Genomic DNA, 16,903 nt, shown 5'->3' with positions numbered 1-16,903 from the left:
GAAGAATCTTAAAGATCTTTAGGATCGGTTTTTCTAAAGAAACCTGTGTGTGTGTGTGTGTGTGTGTGTGTGTGTGCGTGCGTGCGTGCGTGCGTGTTATCTGAGAAGTGACAGAAATTCCGAAGTACAGACGTACAATTGTGCTGTATTTCATTTCTTGTTTTCTTATCCTTATGTACTTACTACATACTGTTCCCATTCAATGTTTTTATTGCTGGTAATTATATGTTGGGTCTGTATTGTCTTCACACTCTCACCCACTCTCATTACAAATAACTGAGGTGCCCTTGAGAAAGGCACCTATCCCATAATTGCTCTCTGGGCACCCGCTGCTCAGGGTGTGTGTGTGCACACTTAGATGGGTTAAATGTTTTATCTTGTAATACAAATTAAACAAGTTTAGTGAAATGTTCTGTTTTCATTTAATTTAATCAGCATTGGTTGGGTCTTGAAACATAGAAGCACTGTGGTGTGATTTTCCAACAAACCATAATGACTTCATGTGATGAAACTGTTGCCATGACAATGATGTAAGCATCTCTGCCAACTCCATGGAGACTGACATACACAGGTGCAACCACAGGAGTCAGGGTTTGGCTGGCCTCATTAGCCCATGTTGGTCATCTTGTGCATGTTTTCCCAGCCGACAACCATAAGGAATAGTTTACCTTCAAAATGAAAATTCTGTCATTATTTATACACCCTCGTGTCATTTCAAACCTGTATTGCTTTTTTCTTCTGCTGAACACAAACGAAGATATTTTGAAACATGTTGGTAACAGAAAACCGTTGGTCCCCATTGACTTACATTGGTTTTGAGTCCATACAATAAAAGTCAATGGGGATCAACGGCAGGGGCGTAGCTACATGGTGGCCATGGGTGGCCACGGCTACCCCTGAATGATGGATGGCCACCTATCTGGCCACCTCTGTTGTGCGAAGCAGTTTTAAGATGTGTGTCGGAGTGCTACGCAGATCATTTAGCGTATGCACTGAAAGTAACGCGCAAACATTATTCTCTCGTTAATATGATTCTGACAATCTGATGCAAACAGTCTGAGCGCTATAGCTGAACAGCGGCTAACCGCTTTGTGACGACAGTGTACTGTCTGTGTACCATAGAAGTTCATCGCGAGTAGAAGGATCAGGTCAGTAAAATCAGTCTTTTTTAACTGGATTTCATTCATTAATTACATTTTCGCGAAAAGTTTAAGTTGGGGTACTGCAATGTTTATTTTCTATAAAAAATGCTAACTTACTGCAAATGATAGCTAGCAAATTATTTTAAAATATTGTTATCACATGAAAGCATTGCAAATAAATTGTTTACTTTTCGTTCTTTGTGTATGTTTTTGACCAGCAAACTATGTGTAATGAAGAATTGGTGTAAATTACAGTAGAAGTTAAAGAATTTCTGTCTGTAAGGATTTTTTGGTCACCCTAATAAAATCACTGGGTCTTACCTGGCCACCTCTAAAAAAAGGTTCTGGCTACGCCCCTGATCAACGGTTTTTGGTTACCAGCATTTTTAAAATATCTTCTTTTGTGTTTTGCAGAAGAAAATCACACAGGTTAAAAATGACAACAGGGTGAGTAAAGAGTAAACATTTTCATTTTAAAGGTAATAGTTCATTTTAAAGAACTATCAATTTTCCATTTCAAAACTAACACGTTCTCAAAATGTAAAAGGAACACACAAAAAACCCTGTATTTTATTCAAAGCAAAAATACCTTCATAGACAGTTATGGACATTATTCCAGCCTGCTGTTGTCGGATGTTTAAAATATTCAAAATTGGGGTTTTTGTAAACCGCCCTTTAAGGAAGCCACACCAAATGATGTCAACTTCTTATACGTCCGTCATCACAGAGAGTGCACTCATAGTATGCAGCATGGAGAGAAGCCAGGCAAGACTTCATGCATGAAGTCATCATGTTTAAAATAAAACATTGAATTATATTTTCTCCAAAAGTATACAGATGTGATCAGGACATCATGAGGAGAAATATTTGAAGCACAGGCAGTTAGGATGACAAATTTAATGGCTATTTTTGAAGACATCTAAACATTCCCCCCATGTAAAAAATATATGAATAAGGAAAGGGAAAAAAGCATTTAAGAGGTAAACAGAACCAGTATTTTAAACCAGATATTTCTTGTGCTCTGACAACAACCACAAAAGAACACACACGCACGCACGCACGCACGCACGCACACACACACACACACACACACTTGTATCTTTTCTTGTAAGACATTGATAGATCGTAGGATCTGAATTTCTTGCAACTTGTTTATGCGATTCTTACTTGAGAGTACAGACATGCATTTTGTGTTGTATTTAATTTCTTATTTTCTCGTGCTTTAATTCTTTATATTATTCTTTATTTTGCTATTTATTTACTTTATTAGTTATAGATTATATTAATTTTCTATCTAGTTATTATATTCTATATCACTTTTCTTAATGCTATATTCTACATTCTGTTGGATGCTGCATTTGTATTGTCTTCACAAGTAGATATGAGTTTGCAGTGGTCTCATTCTCAAGGTTCATAACGTCACGAGTGATGTGAAGCAGTAATTTTCCACTGTCTGTTTATATACAGTAATAACGCTGCTGTTTCTAGTCAAAGAAGTCGGACAAAGTTGGACAGAAATAGAGTGAACTCTAGACAGAGTTCTATAGGCAGAGTTAGAATGGGCATCTGAACGCAACTATAATTTTCTCTCTAAACTTTGTTCATTTTATTATAACATCACTTCGTCTCCTGTCTGCTGTTCTTCCCCTCTGACAAGACGACATGTGGGAAGTGGTTACACAAGTGTTACCATTGCCTTCGATGCCATTGCTATAGCTTGCGACATCGCATTCTCATGCAATAACAGCCACACAGTAAAATCGCCAGTGTTAAAAAAGGTAAAATTAACTCTCACAGTGTTTATATAATCCATATTTTGGTACAATCAAACTGGCCTTTACGAGTCATTTCAACTTACTATTTTAAGTTTTGGCTAGTGGTGAGTTTATGTATAATGTAAAAAATAAGTTGAAATTGCTTAACTCATTTTTATGTGTTGAACTAATGTAAAAAGGTTGATTGTACTTAAAAATTGAAGGCAGCACAGGATTTTTTTACAGTGGCATCATGTTTCTATTCAACTACTATTCATTCATCTATCTTTCATCAGTAGCTATAGATGACTCATAGAAAATCATGCATGTCCGTAAAACCTGTATTCCAAGACAAACAAATCTGGGCTGTACAAAACATTTGACCTTATCACTAAAACCCCTTTCACACAAACCGTTGATCTCATGCAGACAATTGACATAAAATTGCTAGAGTGCCTTCAGTGTGAACGCAAACACGTCCCAGGATTGATCCTGGGACCTGAGATCGACTCCGGAAAGAGGACCTAGTAACATTACCGGGATCAGTCCCGGAATGTGTCCTGTGTGAACAAAAGGCAGGAACAATGTCTTAAGGGGTGAATACTATGACACACATCTATAATAAATAATTTAGCGAGTAATTAATGTTCGTCAATTATTCTAAAACTAAAAAAATCTTCCAGTTTTCATGATGAATTTCCTCTTAAAACCTATTCACAAAGCTGCTGAGGGCAACAAAGAAAACTTAAAGTCACTATGCAATCAAACAGGTTCTAAGTGTTTTACACAGTGTTGAATGAATGATGAATGAATGTATTATGAATGATATATCCGTGCACACCATTGTTTTTTATTAATCTGCACTTGTAATATTTAATCAAAATCATTAAGCTCCTCTCCCCCTCTCAACAATAACTCTTCACCACATGACGTCAGCAACAAAAGAGGTAGGACTATACTGCCCAATGGCCAGGCATTTTTAGCCCTCCCCTCCAGGCCCAACTTACAACAATCAAAAAGGGAAGGGCAAAACAAAGCCCTGCCCTAAATTTGTTCTAATTTCAGATACCGTTTCACTCGGATACACGTCACGATACAGAAAAGAAGTCAATCGCAACAAATGGTGACTTTAAATGAAGAGAAAGGGTGGGGTTGACCTTATTGATGATGTCCTTATGACTGGTTTTGCAGGGTCACATATGAGATGGGTCTCTGTCAGTGATTTATTAATGCTAATTGTCATACATGTCTGCATCTCATAAAAAATTGTAGATATAAGCAGCATTTTACTGACTGACACCAATTGTTTTCAAGAGTTAGAAGCTATTTTTAGCCGCTGCTTTTGAGGTTTTGTGAATACAGGAGGTTTCTTTTAAAACCTATTCACCTTCTCACAAATATGCAATTTAGGCTGCATTTATACAGTATTTGTCATTAACATGCAATCGGTGATCCGAACAAGCAGATCGGATCTTCAGACAATCAGGACAGCGCGTTTACACTTGTCAACATCAAGTGCCTTCCACATCTGGTTCACTAGCACACTCTAACGGTGTTTTTTAACACATCATTTGTTTAGCCTATTCATGTCACAGACACATAAAATAATCACATAAGTATTATTACTATAATCAAAAGCGATCACGTACATCGTTCTCGTCTATTTGAGGTGGTTCGGCTGCAGGTGACAGTGCGTTTCTTTGGTTTGCTCCCTAAATAGAGTGCTTACTGACATCAGCTATTAGCAACACTATACAGTCTTGTTTCTGTGTGTAAAGGGTATTACGGTGTATTCAGAGCTCCGTTTCCTCCCGGGGCCCTTGTACGAGACAAGCGGCAGCAGCCCTCGGGACAGCGCAGCTGGAAACGGAGCATTGATTATACCGTATAGACGGTTTCATCTTAACAGCATAAACAAAAGTTACTGCGCATGCGCACTTTTGTGACCCCAATTGAACTCCGGTACACATTCACAAAGAACCACCGTTACTTGGCCAAACTTGTCTCTCCAATATTTTGAATTTATATATACAATATTTTGTAACATACGGTTTCTTTAAATGCCACCAACCTACGGGGCCCATTCAACAAATTTTATTTAATAAAATGAACATACAACAAAATGTATCAAATCAAAGTTAACTGGGGGTCAGGCGCGTGCGCGTCCGATGAAACGGTCTGACTATGAGCTCCGGCAGTCACGTGACGTATTCTGTTTACGCCGCCATCCTGTCAGGCAAGGACAGCCAGAAGTGAATATGAAATGAATGGCGCCAGCATGAGTTTCAAGGCAACAGAGTTCTCTGCGCACTTTAATTCAAAAGACATAGACCTGTGCATAGCAAAACTTAAAGGGGTGATATGACACGGCTGAAACGAATATTATCGTTTGTTTTAGATGTAATGCAATGTGTATACACGATTTAAGGTTCAAAAATGCTGTATTTTTCACATACCTTGCATGTTTGTATCTCCTCTTTGCCCGCCTCTCTGAAACGCGCAGATTTTTTAAAAAAAACTCATCGCTCTGAAAAGCGAGGTGTGCTATGATTGGCCAGTTAACCAGTGCGTAGTGATTGGTCGAATACTGAAAGCGTGTGATGGAAATGTAACGCCTCTTACCATATGTGGAACATCAGGTTCCAAAGCAATTGTGCTGACAGGTACGCCCACCTTACTTGCGTATACATTTGGGCGGTCTTAGTCAACTCATACCACGAACTGATGTTGATTTGTGGGGGTGTGGTTACACGAGGCGTTTCAGGCAGGTCTGGGTGAGCATTCGCTTTTAGATAGAATGCATCTTTTGTTCAGACACTTTCATTTTTGCAATTTTACGTGTCTAATACGTGCATGGGCAACTTATAACACACCAAAGACACAGAAAAAAACACGCATTCGTGCCATATGACCCCTTTAATAGATTAAACATAACAGATCCCTATAATTCCCCCAGAGTGCTTTTAGCACATATCAATAAAGAAACTGATAAATTTCCTGACTTGCAGGATCCACAATTCTACCTCATCAACTTTTCATCGTCCTACTCCGGAGACTCTTTAAAAGCCTGGAGTGGTAAAAATTGACGTGAATTTTGTAATGGATATTCAACTTTGGAGTCTGCCGGCTTTAACTTGCAATTGTCGTCATTGGAAGGGCAAGTCAACTGTGTTGTTAGCTATAACATAATCGACCCTAGCAGTCCTTATTTGAAGGTAGCCATCATAGCTATACGTATGCTGATCTTGCAGGTTAAACATTCCCAAAAAACTAAATGACCTCCCATTGAAGCCATGGGTGGTGGTCAGACACGATGGGGTTGTGTTAGGAGCCCACTGCGATAGCACAGCTGGACTAGGCGAGTGCTGCTCTCATGTGTCTTGTTTAGGATTTGGCAGCATAACGACAGAGAGGAAGAGATAGCGGTGACGTGTTGGTGAGCACGTTTTATTGCAGTTAACCATTTAATTGTATATCTGGGATTCGGGATCCTTAGGAATATAAAATGATTTGCCCTTTGCTTTCCCCCGCTTTTTCCGGCATCCTTTCGCACAGCAGCTGTCCATCATGTTAAAATAGTACGATTTGTAAAGTCTATACAGCCTGGTTTTAAATTATTGTTTGACCATAAATTATTGTTTGACCACTGTCAATACCAATGCTACAGCCGCTCTAGCGCTCTCCTGAATGCCTGCCAAAATGGCAGAGTTCAGATTGCGTGACGTCAACCTCCGGAGCTCTATACAGTCACACATATGTAGAAATGATAAAGAAACCATAAAACGCCCGTTTTTATTCTCGTTATGATTACCAGGTAAGACAGCTTTGTCAATTTATAGGAGAGCTTTTATGAAGCTCTGTTCGCGTTATGAAGAACTGACTGAGATCCAAATAAGGCGTCTTATGACAGACATTAGTGCGAGGAAATGGGAACTTTTATTAATGTAATGCACGGTTGCTTCATTGCCGTTGTGATGCTGGTGGTGGACTGTTATGTCCCCCACGGGAAGGCTGAGACGATCATATGATATGAATTGAACCGTGCTAGGGATGTTAGTGACTCACTGCGGTATATCCAACAGCTGGGGGGCCACATAGATGCGAACCAGCGGCCTTGGTAAAATCCCTTTGTTTAGTTAATCCTGATCTCTCTAGTTTTTGCCCCCTCGTGGGAAGTCTTTGTTTTGCATTTGTTTTGTAGTTGGGATTGTTCTGTTATCTGTTTCCCCCACCGTGGGTTTTTATTTTGTTAATAAAAGTTTACGTTTTTGTACCTGCCGCCTGCACTTGGGTTCTCTCTCCTTGACGACCCTGACTTCAAACCACTGTGCATTACATAAACTGTATAAAACAAAGCTATAATTAAAAACCAACCTGTATAATATGCGTGTCATTGTGGAATAACTCCCTGAAATATTACAGATGACATGATGAGCTAACTGCTACAACAGCTAAGCATCCCGCTGCAGTTGTTTCAACCGCAGCACCGAAGTTAGCCAATGTGAGCTGCCAGTCCTCCTGCAGCTATCTTAGTCATATTGTTCTTTTAACCTTTGTATTTTTCATTTTTGTGCTCCACATGCCTTCTAGCAATAGCAGTGACGTAAATGAAAATGATTGACATGATTTCACCAGCAGCTGATTGGACATATGTGACCCAAATGTCACATCTATCCAATCACCGGCTTATTTTTTGTTATATTTCTCATGGGCCAATGAAGGTCTATTTTTTTGTTCACGTTGAAGTCAATTTAAAATAAAAAATCTGGCCAATCAGAGGCCTCTAAACAGGTGGGGCCCCTAGGCTGCAGTCTAGGCAAGCCTGTGCATTAATCCACGCCCGCATACAACATGCACACAACCTAAAGCAATGGCCACGAAGGCAGGTTAAAAGGTAACTTTGTGACAATGTTGTGACAACTTCACCACACAAACATCAACCTTTTGATCACATTGTTACAACGTGCTTAAAAGGTTGGCTACATTGTGACAACGTTGTCTGTTTGCTGGGCTCCACAGTCTGACAGACAGACGAGTGAGAATAATGCTAGCGGGCGGGGTTTTCTGTGAAGTTGTGCCGGTAAATGTATATAAACGTCAGACAACCTCTGGATCAGGACACACTGAGAAGCGCGTTTACACTTGTCTTTTCACTTTCAGTGTGTATGTGGACAACATCCAGACACAGGTTGCATGTTAATGACAAATGTAAATGCAGCCAAATGTAAACGCAGCCTATACTTCTTAAGGAATACAATTAAATCATAAGGGAACAGAAAGAGCAGGGTTGACTGTTGCTATGGGTGATGTCAGCAAGCTTACTAAATATGCCCACTGTGATTGGCTGATAGGGGACAGGAGTCCTAGCTTTAAGATATTTTGTGAATATGGGCCTTAACGGGACAGCTTTTTTCCAAATCTGTATACATTTCTTTGTTCTTAATATGAACACAGAGAAAGATATTTGGAAGAATGCTTTTAATAAACAGTTCTTGCCCACCATTGACTACTGTGGTCAATGGTGGTCAAAAGTGCCCTAGAACTGTTTGCTATCCTACATTCTTCAAAATACCTTCTTTAGTGTTCAACAGAACAAAGAAATTTATAAAGCAATTTTTCCTACTGTGGTAGTCAATGGTGGCCAAGAACTTTTTGCGTACAAGCATTCTTACAAATATCTTTCTTTGTGTTTATCAGAACACTGAAATTTATACAGGTTTGAAACAACTTGAGGGTGAATAAATGAAGTAAGATTTTTTATTTTTGGGTGAACCACTCGTTTAAGGGGAAATCGGCCAGCACCTTAAATCCTAATTCTCTCCCGGAACAGCATAACATGATAAACAAAATTACAACCAGGTGTTGGACAGGTAAAATGGTTTCACAAGTATCCATATAACTGTGTGTTCACATTCACAATATAATATCTTAATAATAAAATCTTCCTGTGGCTCATTTGGTTAAGCGTTGGGTTAACACCTCAAGTATGGTGGGTTCAAGGAACACACATGCTGATAAACTATATGCCTATTATGTGCTACCTTAAATGCACACATAAGCCAACACTGGATAAAAACATCCTCCAAAGGTTTAAATGTATAACCAGCAGTTTGTGAGTTCTTGTTCTTAAGCTTTGTTAAACTGTTATAAACTGATCAACACACCTGTTACCAACACCTCAGTTTCACACCCTCATATAAAGACATTTTATTCATTTTCTCAGTAAGCACTCTTTAATATAGCTGAACCTGTTTGCGCTATAATTGTATAAATGATACCCTGCTTGTGTCACGGTTTCCCTCAGTTCCTCTCTGTGTTGCCCCCATGGACTTCATCACCCACGCTCCCACACCTGTGTCTCTTCAGTTATCCCCACACCTGCCCGTCATCAGCCTCATCACCCATGGACTATAAATAGGCCTACTCAATCTGTTCTTTGTTCATTGTCTGGTATTGTCTTTGTATACGAATGTTGCTGTTCCTGGCTCCTTCCATGTTTGTTGGATTAATAAGTAGGCCTATGTTTCTCATTACTCATGGCTCCTCGTAGAAGTTATAGTGCACGTACCGTTACAGCTTGACACTGGGCATTTTATTTTTCACCTCACAACATTTTGTAACTAAACACTGAGTGCCAAAATTAATTTCTGTTACACAACATCATTAAGCTGAAACCTTCATTTAAAAGAACAGTTTGCCTAAAAACAAAAATGCTTCTAGGGTCTTGTATCATTTTAAGAATAGCCTATATAATAAGATAGACCTAGTAAACATTATTATGTAACCATTTTTTTTTTGTTTAACGTTTATTGGACAGCTATGTTGCCTAATTTCGGACAGACATAAGCTGTGAGAGAAGCCTTTTGCGCTCTAAAAACACTTTAACATGTGCCTTTTCGTCTTTTATTGTTCTATTTGTCTTTTTAGAGCGCTGTCAATGGTGTAGCAGCGCCTACGTTTACATTAGTTTAGCGGGGAAGATCCCAGAGTTGCCAGATTTCCGTTAAAAAACTGTCAAATGGCCATTCAAAGCTTGCCGGAAAACGGCGAGCATAGAAAAACTGAAATACTTGGCAACAGTAAAAGGTCCTGGCAGATCGCAAGCCAGATAAATTGCGCACACAGGAAAACCCGCTGCATAGAAACCATTTTCTACTTTTGGACCTTTTTATAAATGTAGTGGAGTAAAAAGTATGATATTTGTCTTTGTATAAGTACAAGTACTCAGAAAAAATAATACTCAAGTAAAGTACAGATACTCAAAAAGTGTACTTAAGTACAGTACTCAGGTAAATTTACTTTGTTACTGTCCACCACTGGTATTAGGATTTAATCATTTGCTCTTAAGGTAAATGTTCATTAAGACAAATAGGGTATCATAGTAATTATATTCACACATCAGGTTATTAGAGAAGTGTGAACTAAATTACGACTTCCGAAGCACTGGTCTATAGCGGACATGCAGTTTAAGAAGTGTAACTTTACGTCTGTCATTTGCTGACATGTGAGATTTGGAATGGGTAATGCATGTGGGCTTACCTTCATATGCCGATGCAAGTCTACATCACTGAAAGACAAGGTGAAGGCAAATTAAAATGTTTGAAAATACTTATAGAGCAGTCAAGAAATGATGAAAACACAAGCATTTGGCTGAATATGATATATAAACTTTTAAATCAGGAACACTCTAAGAGCTGAAACCGGAGCATCTCTATCTTGAGAGCACTATATAGTATGTTTTGCTCATTTGAAGTCAATTCACAGCGCTTCGGATAATGCATTGTCTGCACAAGTTGACCATTTTTCTTGCATGCTTTAGCCACTTTTTAGGTTTATTTTAAGGATATATTTTTAAAAGTTTCCTAAATTTAACTACATTTTACCACTTACCTGTAGTACACAATCCAACACGCAACCTGTCTGATCTGAGTATGAAAAAATATATAACTATTTACTTCATATCCTTGCAGTGAAGACCTCTATTGCTCAGTTGCTTTGTGTAAGAAAATATAGCCTAGTATATTCAATAGACACTCAAAATCAAAACATAAGAAAATGGTGAGGATAAAATGAAGAAAAGGTGATTCAACGTATACTTTGTGCGTGTAAAGTTTGGATCTAAAGCAAACTGTTTAACAACAACAACAATTAAAACCTTGTTTAAACTAAAAATAAACAGAAACACTTACTGTAGGATGGAATGTCTACTTCTTGAGTTTCCTTGCTACACAATCAGATGTCCAACACAAATTAATAAAGAGGTTTGATGCTGAAAAGATCTCAGAGTCTGCTCTATATGTCAGTAAATCTTAGAATAGTGTCTAGGTGTTAAGGGGTTGCCACAGTTTAACACTAACCACTAAAACAGATGTGCAAAGACAACTCTTAATAACAGGATGTGTGAGATTTGACTGTTCTAAATGTTCTAAAGAATATCAGTTTAGAATCATATAAACAATTATGTTATAAGGTATACCTTTGATAGAATCACTTTTATTTTTAATCTAAAAACAAAAACAAAAAAAAACAAAAAACAGAAAAAATATTTTGAAAACCTTATGCAGGCTTATTTTATGATACAACCTGGAGGCATGATATAAAATACATTCATGAAATGAACATGACGTACATTCAATTTAAGGATTCTTGCTGTTCAATCAAAATCTGCTTTATGTGTTTTAAGGAATCACCCAACTGCCTGCTGTGATGCTATGAACACTAGCAATAAAGATGTTTTTTTCTTCACCCTTGGTTGGTGGACGCACTGGCATCTTCTCAGACAGAAGGAAAACAGTCAGGATAGGGGAACATCATGGACACCATTTAAAGACACTGCTCCATGCAGTTAGGAAAAACATGCGCTTTAATTATACAGTGTTGTAGACACAGTTTGAAGAATGGATACTCAGATTTTTTTTTCATTTTTCAGAAACATGAACGCTGGAAGGTAACCTCTCAACACTTGTGCACACATACAAACATTTATTTGGTCAAGCCATTTTCATGGTTGCCCATGTACAATTAGACACGTGTGAGAATGGTTTAAGTTTTAAACAAAACAGGTAATGATGAATAAAGCGGATATGTTTAGAATGCTAGTGGAAAGTTGTTTTCTGATTAGTTAGAGATATAGCGAGATTATAGTTTGTCATTAACCCTATTTAGATTGCATTGGACACTCTAGCAACACACAGGAGCCCCACATCTCGATTCGTCATGCTTTGCTTCATGTGATTTACAGCTGTCATGTGGGGACAGAGCTGTCTGAAACAAGAGGTTTCTCTGTATAATGTCAGGAATGCGGTCTTTCCTCCAACGTAAGTTTTTCCACAGCTTTATCACATCCACTATATATATATTTATTGAATGCGTTACTTATTCATTCGTTTATTTACTTACTTATTCGTTGCTTTATTCATGTATTTACTTATTCATTATTCATTTAATCACTTATATAACCAATTCTTTATTTATTTATTCGCCGCTTTATTTACTTATTCGTTGCTTTTTTCATGTATTTAATTAATCATTTCTTTATTTAATCACTCGTTGCTTTATTTATTCACGCATAAGATACGTGTCAACCTCATAAAAACATGTCCAAAAACATGTCCAAACATGATCGCCGTAAAAGGGAGAAAAATGTTCGGTAAACATACGGGACAAAAGTTCAACTTGAGACGTGGACAATCACTCACAACGTGGACAAATACTGCCAAAGGGCAAATGTTCACCGCGACGTGGGCGGTACCACACTGAGGGAGCGGATACGGTCAAAGGTTAACGCAAAGGGGGAGGCCCCCTCGCAACGTGGGTGGTCCAGAAGTAATTCAACACCCCCAACCCCCCCCTCCGCAAAGGTCAATGACCCCATCAAACATACCTGTCAATCATTTTGACACTATGACCCGCATATATACTACTGTCAAACCTCACCAGTATCGATCTCTGCAGGGCTCGTGCATGTTATGTCTGTCTCCAGACTCAAAAGTAACACGGGGGAAGTGATCCTCTAACGTCCTACTTTGTTGGGAAGATTTTTTTGCATTTTCAATTTTTTATTAAATGTTTTATCAGAATAGTTTAAAATTTGTTGATTTTTGTTGCACTTGCTATATCTCAACAAATAAAATTTGCCTTTATTCAGTTATTCTAAGTGGTCTTAAAAAATGGGGAGAATAGTTTAGGCTATAAAACATTGACACTGACTGACAGGGACTGAATTCAATAGGTGGAAGTCTGAAACAGGCAGTAAGCACACAGACACAAACATACTAAATACGCTGATTGCGCTTCACTTATTACCCCATCGATATAGTCTGAAATAGAATAAATTAATCAAAACATTTTATTTCAGGCAAACTGAAAATAAAGTGAAATAAAATATTAAATTGATTAAAAAATTAAATGCATATATATAGCTATATACTGTATATATATATTTCCAGGCCCAATAACGTAAGCGCACCGCAGGTCATGTGACAAAAACCAACCAATCAGTGTCTAGATTTTTATATCCGTTAAAAATTTAGCCAAAATGGAGGAAAGGCGTTTTCTTTTACTTGTCTTCATAATTAAATCTACTAGCAAAGCTACTTCAATGAATTTGCTCAGCAGAAGAAAATTATTGATAGCGCAATGCAATCATTTCCCCCTCCAACATAAAGCACATCACATGCTGTGTATAGCCTATTCCGTTTTATTTGTTTCTCTGAATGTCATATTAAGATGGAAAGTTCGCTTAGATTATTGATAGTGTGACGCAATCGTTTTCCCCTCACTAATAGTATGAGTCTCATACAATAACAAATGCAAATACAATAACATAAGCAATGAACATGATGTGTAAATGTGGTGTTGGTTTTCTGAAGATTACAATGAAAGACAAGGATTTGCTAAATTCAATTGACAGCATGATGCAGTTGTTTCCCTCAGCACCGGTGGGCCACTGCACTGCATGAGCAGACCGGGGAAATGGTAAGGCGAGGGGGTGTGTGGTGCGCTGCTCTTGAGAGAAAATGTCCAGGGTCACTCTTTAGTCCTGCCCTCACACATAGACAGTACACAGTAGCATCTGCTGCTTCCACGTGTAGTGTGAATGTTCTAACAACACGTTTCCTTTTCTATGATTTCTGTTAGAGAAAAAGCAGGCGCTGATAACGCGTTGGTTACGTGCAGTGAACAACAGACTATCCTCTTCTCCATTGCTCATCTAACATACCTCTGAACATGACGTACAAGGAACTAGCCAATCAGAGAGCTTGTTACGTCTCTCTCGCCAAAGCTAATTTGCATTGTTTAACCTCGTTTTACCAATGCATGCAAGGACCCAAAGTGTCAGGGAAATTCTAAATGGAGAGGCTAAAAGGTAAATGACTAAGCTAATCGAATAGCAAATCGTTAAAAGTAAAGGCAGCGTGGAAAGGGAAAATAAATCGCCTTTTAAATGATTGATTACAGTAGTTTAATTTGTAAATCCAATTATGCATTCCTCTTTAAAATCGCATTTTCAAATACCACTATTTATTTAGGAATTCATTCATGCACTTTAAAACGATGTACTTGTGTGTTTTTTTATTTGAAGTATTTATTGATGGATTAATATTTCATTTATTAATTTTTATAATCACACTTTTTATTGCCCATTAAAACGTTAAACAACGAATGACTATCAATTTGCCTATTTATATTTGGATAAATAAATGAAGTGGTAAACAAATGTATCAATGCCTATTTTATTGTAGAATTACTTATTAAACTATGAAATGCTTTATTACTTAGTCTTAGCACATGACTTCCGGTCCTCCATAGGAATCTGAACATCGTGACTTCCGAAGATGAATGGTAATCCGATCGAATCGGTTCCGAAGAGAGAGTCGGATCCTCCGTGAGTGCCTCCAGTAAGGGGATGATGAACAATGGTTCCTGCAGCGAGGAGATGGGAAGCGGTAACCTCAGGGCGCCTAGGGAAATTCCTCCATACAGCCAGCCAGAAGGAGAACCGAACTCGCCAGGTCAGCACCGGTCTGGGGAAACAGAGGGACACCAGGCAGGGTGCAAAGAGCTCTGGAGTCTGGACAAACAAGAATAATTAGAGACAAGACAAGGACTTAGTAGCCTAGAAAGTTCACGACTGGAAGTCACCGGTTTAGTAAACTAACGGACTGACAAGGAGTAGTGTTGTCAAAAATATCGATATTTCGATAAGTATCGATACTGAAGAATCTGAAACGGTTCCAATACCCATGTCCCACGTATCGATATCAGCTGCGCGTTCCCGCTCTCTTTCTCTTTTCGGACAGTGAGTTAACACACTGCACGCATAACAACAGAGCCCCGCCTCCTCTCACATACTTGACTCGTTTGTGGCAGTTAAATCGTGTTTATGTTAGAAAAGATGGCCAGTGCAGAGTCTCAGTAACACATCTGGCGTGGAGCACGCTCGTTACGCTTCCCGTGTTTACCATAGCGATCCATGTACAGTATGTGCGCTGATCAATAATTTTATCCACTCGTTTCATTCGCCCTGGTTATATGTTGTTTATGTTAGTACAGAGTCTCCGCAACAGTTCTCATGTGTAATGCACGCGTTTCTGTCTTTATGTGCGCTGATCAATGATTTCATCCACTCGTTCGCTCTGGTTAATTTGATGTTTGAAATGATGCTGGTGCGGGTAAAGTCTCCGCAACAGTTTTCGCGTGTGATACACGTTTGCACTCCAGTGTTTACCATAGCGCTCTATGTATGTGCGCTGTTCAATGATTTCATCCACTCGTCTCATTCGCTCCGGTTAAAAGTTGTTAATGTTAGAAAGATGTCCAGTGCGGAGTCTCTGCAACAGTTCTTGCGTTTAAGTTTGCGTTTCTGTCTATATGTGCGCTGATCAATGATTACAGTATGGGCCTGTGTGAATAAAAGCCAATTTAGCCAAATAAAAATGTAGGCTATTAACTAACATTAACGAACAATGAATGAGCAATACATTTGTTCAAGTATTTATTAATCTCTTTTAAATGTTAGTTAAAAAATACAACTATTTATGTAAACTCCACTGTTGAAAAATCCAGTATATGCTGGGTAAGGTATGTTTTGATCGATGCTGATTTGATCTTAAACCAGCTAAAAACCATCTTAAATCAGCACATGAACAGTTTAAACCAGCATCAAAACATACCAAACCAGCATAGGCTGGTTTTTTCAACAGGGTCTGGTCCATTAATACTGACAAATACAACTTTGATTTTAAATAGTAAATGTATTCGTAAAATTAACATTAGATTAACAATTAATAAATAATGTACAAACATATACCTCATTGTCTAGTCTTGTTCAATTTAACTTCAAATAAAAATTAAAAAGGCCTATATTGCTATTGCTTATTATAGGGCCTTATTCAGTTTATTCCCCGTGGTATCGAAAATGGTATCGAATATCGATTTTTTTAGGTATTGAATCGAAGTTAGAAATTCCAGTATTGTGACAACACTAACAAGGAGCAAGAGAACAAATGGGATTAAATAAGGAGAGAATAGATAGCGGGAGTGGAAACCGGTGTGATGTGATTAGCGGGAGTGAATTCAGGTGCGCCATGATGAGGTTAACAAGGAAGGCGGGGTATACACAGGAACTCCAAGCACATGGAGAGCTGTCAAACTACCCTCCATGTGCTCGACAAACACTAACATGTGAAAGACAAAATAAAACAAACAGGTTATCAGACCCGGGACCTGACAAGATGTGAAAATAACGTTATTAAAACGTCCCAGGGTGACTTAGCAACGTTGAAAAAACGTTTCTGTGACGTGGTGAAAACACGTATTTATAACGGTAAAAAACCTGATACATTGGATAGAAACGTTATCACAACCTTTTCGCAACATGAAAAAAAACGTTTTTACAAGGTTATTTGAAAATAACAACCCTTGGAATGTCGCGACTGGCCAATCAGAATCAAGCATTCAAATGAGCCGTGTAATAACCCTGATAGCACACATATGTCTGGTTTA

The 16,903-nt window shown here is 38.4% G+C and overlaps 2 long non-coding RNA genes across 2 annotated transcripts; one reads left to right on the top strand and one right to left on the bottom strand.

Moving 5' to 3' along the window:
* Positions 1-544: 544 nt before the first annotated feature.
* LOC130568605 (uncharacterized) lies at positions 545-11,199 on the bottom strand. The gene is made up of 3 exons (XR_008964713.1): positions 11,086-11,199; positions 10,436-10,463; positions 545-668 (listed from the first exon to the last, which is right to left on the bottom strand). It is a non-coding gene; the product is annotated as an uncharacterized LOC130568605 (long non-coding RNA).
* Positions 11,200-11,257: 58 nt separating this feature from the next.
* On the top strand, positions 11,258-14,958 carry LOC130568604 (uncharacterized). The gene is made up of 4 exons (XR_008964712.1): positions 11,258-11,366; positions 11,580-11,843; positions 12,138-12,213; positions 14,708-14,958. It is a non-coding gene; the product is annotated as an uncharacterized LOC130568604 (long non-coding RNA).
* The last annotated feature ends 1,945 nt before the right edge of the window (positions 14,959-16,903 follow it).

The sequence above is a fragment of the Triplophysa rosa genome, linkage group LG17 (genome assembly GCF_024868665.1).
Source record: "Triplophysa rosa linkage group LG17, Trosa_1v2, whole genome shotgun sequence".
Lineage (NCBI taxonomy): Eukaryota > Metazoa > Chordata > Actinopteri > Cypriniformes > Nemacheilidae > Triplophysa > Triplophysa rosa.
The sequence above is the reverse complement of the archived record's forward strand: the minus strand, read 5'-3'. Positions and strand labels throughout refer to the sequence as shown.